This window comes from Miscanthus floridulus, chromosome 10 (genome assembly GCF_019320115.1).
Source record: "Miscanthus floridulus cultivar M001 chromosome 10, ASM1932011v1, whole genome shotgun sequence".
In the NCBI taxonomy this organism is placed as follows: Eukaryota; Viridiplantae; Streptophyta; class Magnoliopsida; order Poales; family Poaceae; genus Miscanthus; species Miscanthus floridulus.
In genome coordinates, this window is record NC_089589.1 from 108938432 (window position 1) to 108944564 (window position 6133).

Sequence of the window (6133 nt, forward strand, 5' to 3'; positions counted from 1 at the left end):
AGCACATGTGCTACTTTTAAGTAGGTGGTAAGCAATCAGATTTCCTTCTTCCATTTCCATCTTTTATCTTTCAGTTCTTACTACGGTGCTAGGCACAAAACAAGCCGTACCGGATCGCCCGGCGATTCGTGAATCAATGCCCCCAGCTGGGTACCCCGAAAACACACGCCCCGCTTGTACCCAAGACACAAGCAGGACCAACCCATCACTCTCCTGTCCTGGGTTCCTAGGTCCTTGTCCAAACTGGGACTCTAAGCCTCCGCCCCTGAGTCCCGGACTAAGTGCGGTGCAAGAACCTCCTCCACCAAAAAGAAACCCTGACAGTCGGTCCGGAAAGAGCCAGAACCCACAACAAGGGAGCAACAAGTCTTTCAAGCGCCCATACCCAAGTATGTGCTCGGGATAATAAGTCTATGACTTGCCTCGAGTCTTATGCAACGATCGGTCCTTAACCGACACAGACAGGAAAAGCAGTGTAACTAAGCTATGCCCCACGTCCACGGCGACACAACCTCTTACACCCACCAATACCTAAACCATATCCCTGCCCGGTCACCAATTTCCTTTCCACCATTTATATTTTCCAAGTGATAATAATTCAGTAACATATTTCCTATCTCTCGCGAGTGACAGGCAATCACTCGACTTCTATCGGAGTCCTGTAGCATAGCCATCTACACGATCCTGTCATACTAGTAAGACTCATAGGATAAAGATATATATATATATATATATATATATATATATATATATATATATATATATATATATATATGCAAGTGGGTTTCATTCAATTCCTTAAAACTTAATGCACAAATATAATTTAAACTGCATAAAAGTAGGGGTTATGCACCAGAGCTTGCCTGGGTAAGATATATTAAAAAGTTAGTATTTGCATCTTTAGATCATCCACCATCAACTGAATAAAAACCCATTGTATCATCTCCTGGAGAGAATACCATTACACCATCTTCGGATTCCCAATCATCCTTCAATTGATCCGTTGATCCATAATCGTACCTATATGATATGCAATGCGATGCAATGCAAAGACATAATTAATCGACTGCAATCGTGACTCGTAAAATACGATTTACGCCACTCAAGCTAACGAGCTGGTTCTGAAGACGACCGTACTTAGGCTACATATCCGTGTTGATGAATAAGACGTTATTTCCCAACGAATGTTTTAGTTATATAAACCCAAGTTATTTCTTTATCCCATTCTATCGATTTAATCATTATTCGAAATAGGGTATCATTATATATTTAGCAAACTAATTATTCTGGAGCTACAAAACTACAATGAGTACCTAATATTGCTAGGAGCCTACTGTATAAATTTCAGATCCAACACCGTTACAAATTTATCACAACAATTCCTACAAGTTATCCTTTTAACAATATTAATCATTTAAAAATAATTAGAGCAACCCTAAAAACATACCGAGCATATGTGAACAAATACACTACTAGGTAGATCATGATTTTAGAAACTTAACAAAATTAGTTTCCTAATTTTTGGATTCCTATACTATTTTATATTAACTCTACAATTATCCTTGTAAGCTAATTTAGAAAACGCTCTACCAATCGGAAAAGGGCCGGCGGCTTGGCTCGGCCCGCAAACACGCGCGGCCTGCTGGCCAGACGCGGCCAAGAGGGACGCGCGGCCCAGGTGGGGAGGGAGCGGCCCAGCAGCACGCGGGCGTGAACGGCCCAAGCGGCAGGGTGCACACGCGGGCACCAGCGGCCCAACGCGGTGGCACTGGCGGCCCAGACGTACGGTTAGCGGCAGGCCGGCCCAGCGCGTGGCCTGCTCGAATCGGAATCTAGTGCGGGTGCTGGCGTTTTGCTAAAAGGTCCCCGTTTTCTTTTCTATTCATGACGCTACCGATAGCACTATTCAATTGAGTTAAGAGCTTTATATCAGGAACCCTAGAGTTATTCGAATTCTGAATTTCAAAGGTCCCTGGCTGGACTTATAGAGGCCGCGCAACTCCGGCCAAACGCCAACGTATACGGCCCCCACCGGCGACAACCAACACTACCAAATGACTACACACGTCAAGATCAACCGATCAAGGCATTTCACACACAAAACGGTGCGGTACCGCAGCGGGGACGCGTGCCGTGGCGAGGTACGGCCGTGGGTATGTCGACGCCGACGACAATAGCCCTTCTGGATGTGCTGCATCACCAAAAATCTCTTCTTAAGTTACCAATGCGTGCGCACCGACAGGCTGTGCGCGCTCCCACTTGGCACCAACGCGTCACGTCGCCAACGGAGAGGTCGCTGGCCAGATGGGGACGAGCAACAGCACGAGGGGATCGATGTGAGCTCATATGAACAACTAATTGGAACACCACAGAGGGATAAGAGTTTCCCCCCAATCGCGCTCTGTTCCAGCGGCGAACTGACCGGCGGCGACGGCGATGCCACGCGCGCGCTCTCTGGTGGACGATTTCCACCACGGTTGACTACAGCGGCAAGCTAGGGACCTTGGGCACCAGCGAGTGCAAGGAATTGGAGGGAGGCGCTTCGTGCACGATGAATTTCAGAGGAGAGGGAGGGCGGTCATGGTGACTAGCAATGACGACACGACTTAAAGGCGCAGAGCTGAGTCGAGTAATCAAGGCGTGGGGTAGGGGCGCACGCAGCACAACGTGGCCCGTGCGGCGCGTCGGTTAGCACGGACAGCACCAAAAAGATGTGCACGTGCGTGGTCAAGAGCAACAACGGCGCGGCGGGCAACACGACGACGACAAGCATAGGGCGAGTTAGGCGGGTTGAGTAGCAAAGGACATGCTCTACAGCGGCCGAGGTGACAAGAGGGCAAAGGCACAGACCTACGCCGATGCGAGTGAGCAACACCACGGTCGGCAACAGCTTGCGCACAGCAGGGAGCGGATGCGACCCTGCCGGGCCCGGCGTGCAGTCGATGGCCACCAGGCTGGCCAGCGGGGTAGGGCACGGCAGGAGGACAACCAGGCGACCGGGGACGGCAGCGCGGCGACAGTGGCTCGGCTCGGCCAGGCGCTCAGCCGGTGGGCCAAGCCACGGCGCGGCCAGACAGCAGATGCGCTGAGACGCGTGGTGACCGCGGCCACGGGCTGAGCAGCCGACACCAGTGACGTGCATGTTTATTAAAGCGATGCCAAGGCTGCCCACCAGTGCAGTTAAGGTTCGGCCAACCTCAGTAATCCAAAGTCCATGCCACCAGCTAGCTAGGGAAACATTCGGCGCAACCCAAGAGCGACTAGGGAAAAAGATACGGGAAGGCCAAGATGAGTTCGTCGAGCAGCGCGCCGGTTCACGAACAGCACACCGAACGTGGTTCTTTGCGTGTTCTAACGAGTTTTCAAGAAATTCTTGGGGTAACCCCGCTACATCAGACCATTCTACGATCCACTCCACGCCAAAGTACTCACCATGGAGCAACTAGCGATACAAGAATATAAAGTTAGTGTTTAAGAAATTTAGCTAGAATTTAATTGCTAACACGTCATTGTCAATCATTTCCGACTTAGAAAATTATAACTTTTAGTTTCAAACTAACTTCCAAGAACTACCCAACTAGTTAGTTCAATATAACTCGGCACGAGTGATACTTTTAAACATCAGTTAAATGTTAAAATCCGAGAAAATCGTTTCGGTAATTTTTCTTAGGCCTAAATCGCGATGCTAAACAAGCTCGTAACACCAGGGGTATTACAGGCACATATTGTTGTCAAGCTTGGCAGTGACAAGAAGTATCGGATAGCTTCAATGGTTGAGGAGCATAGCCATGGTTTTGTGTCACCAGATAAGAGGCACTTTCTAAGATCCAACCGTAATGTTAGTGAGAGGGCAAAGAGTACCTTGTTCAGTTGTCATAAGGCTAGCATAGGCACCTCACAGGCATATAGACTTCTCCATGTCAGTGAGGGTGGGTTTTAGAATGTTGGGTGCACGTTGAGGGATTTGCAAAACTATTACCGTGACCTCAAGAGCAAAATCAAGGATGCAGATGCACAAATGTTTGTGGCACAACTTGAGTGAAAGAAGGAAGTAAATCATGCCTTCTTTTATGACTTCATGGTGGATGAACATGGACGACTTGTTCGTGTGTTTTGGGCATATCCTTTATGCAGGAAAAACTATAGTGTTTTTGGTGATGTGATTTCGGTAGATTCAACATACACCACTAATCAGTATAACATGATGTTTGTGCCATTTACTGGAGTCAATCATCACTTGTAAAGTGTTTTCCTAGGGACAGCATTCTTGGCAAATGAAAAGATCGAGTCATATGAATGGTTGTTTAACACCTTTCTTAAGGCTATGCGTGGAGTAGCACCTCATCTAATCATAACAGATGAAGATGCGAGCATGAAGGCTGCTATTGCTAATATTCTACCAGATACAACTCACAAACTTTGCATGTGGCATATCATGGAAAAGGTTCCTGAGAAGGTCGGGCCCTCTATAAGAGAGGATGACCAATTCTGGGATAGATTACACACATGTGTTTGGGGCTCCGAGACTGCAGATGATTTTGAGTCAGAATGGAATTCTATCATAATAGATTTTGGACTCATGGGAAATGATTGGTCTTCCACAAAGTTTGCCATGCGTCAATCATGGATTCTGGCATACTTTATGGACATACCTCTAGCAGGAATCCTTAGGACTACGTCACGATCGGAGAGTGCAAATTCTTTTTTTTAACCGTTTCATTCATCGAAAATTGACCTTTGTTGAGTTCTGGCTAAGGTTTGACACAGCTTTGGAGTGCCAACGACAAGAGGAGTTGAAAGCCGATAATGCAAGTCTTCACACCACTCCTAAATTGATAACACCATGGGCCATAGAGAAGCAATGTAATGTGATATATACACATGAAGTCTTCAGTAAATTTCAGGAACAAATCGTAGTTGCAAGAGACCATTGCATTATTCAAGGCATTACAGAGTGTGAAGATATAAAAATTGTCACCATCAGCAGTATATCTGGAAAAGAGCGAGTGGTTCAGTTTAACAAGTCAGACATGTTTGGTAGGTGTTCCTGTAAATTTTATGAGTCCTATGGCATCCCGTGTCGTCATATCGTACAAGTGCTTAGAGCTGAGAAGCAAAGTGAGATACCATCTATTTATATTATGAAGAGATGGGAGAAAAGATGTAAAAGGTTTGTATTGTATGATTTTTTCTATGGGTGTTTTGTACAATAGTACTGATCAGATATTCTATTGTACAGGGATCTATTCTTTGATGAAGAAGGTAACCTGCTAGATGAAAAGCCTGAAGATCCTATGGAGGTGTCAATGCGGAAAAAAGATTTCAGATTCACGCAACCAGTTTGAAGATCTTATCCAGATGGCCAAGAACTCTGAACAAGGGATGGACTTTTTATTTCCTAGTTCATCCAACCTAGTAGAACCTCTCCAAAAGATCACGCCTGCTATGAGAGTTAATAAACAGGATGAGTATGAATCTTTCCTTGGTAGTAAAATCCCAAATCAAGTCGATATGCATCCACCAAATGATATCAAGTTGAAAGGGAGATGCAAAAGAATTAAGAAGAGCAAGGAGATGAAGGCTGCAAGTAAGGGTAAAAGTAAACGGACGTGTGGAAAATGTAAGCAAGTAGGGGATCATGATGCACGCACTTGCCCAAACAATGTTACAGGGTGATATTTCAAGTTCGTGTAAACACTTTTTTTACTAGTGACATCATTCAGCTTATTACTGCCAATTTTCGGTGTTTCATTGCATATACAACATGGACATGGAGTTCACTGCAATTTGATCATTTGGATCATATTTGTTTTCGTTTGTGATTAGAATACAGTCATTGAGAACTTCCAAAACAGGTCCATCTATGTGCAAACAATTCCTGCTGATTAACAATTTTCACAATTACAAGTACCTGCACAAGAACTAGCTACCTTCACAATTTTCACAATCACAATTACAGTATCAGTTGCATCTTCTTCACCAGCAAGATCACTACCGAAATATTTATTTGAAGTGAAAGTAGGGGTAGAGATTTTGTGGGCATGGTACATCTACAAATTCTATTGCGTGTATATAGGCTGCAGATGCATCTTGGAACTGTCTTGTTTCTCTGAACTACAGTTATTCATGCTCA

At 45.4% G+C, this 6133-nt stretch overlaps 1 pseudogene; it reads left to right on the top strand.

Annotated features, from left to right (window-relative positions):
* The first annotated feature begins 4274 nt into the window (after nucleotides 1-4274).
* On the top strand, nucleotides 4275-5676 carry LOC136487419 (protein FAR-RED IMPAIRED RESPONSE 1-like; annotated as a pseudogene).
* The last annotated feature ends 457 nt before the right edge of the window (nucleotides 5677-6133 follow it).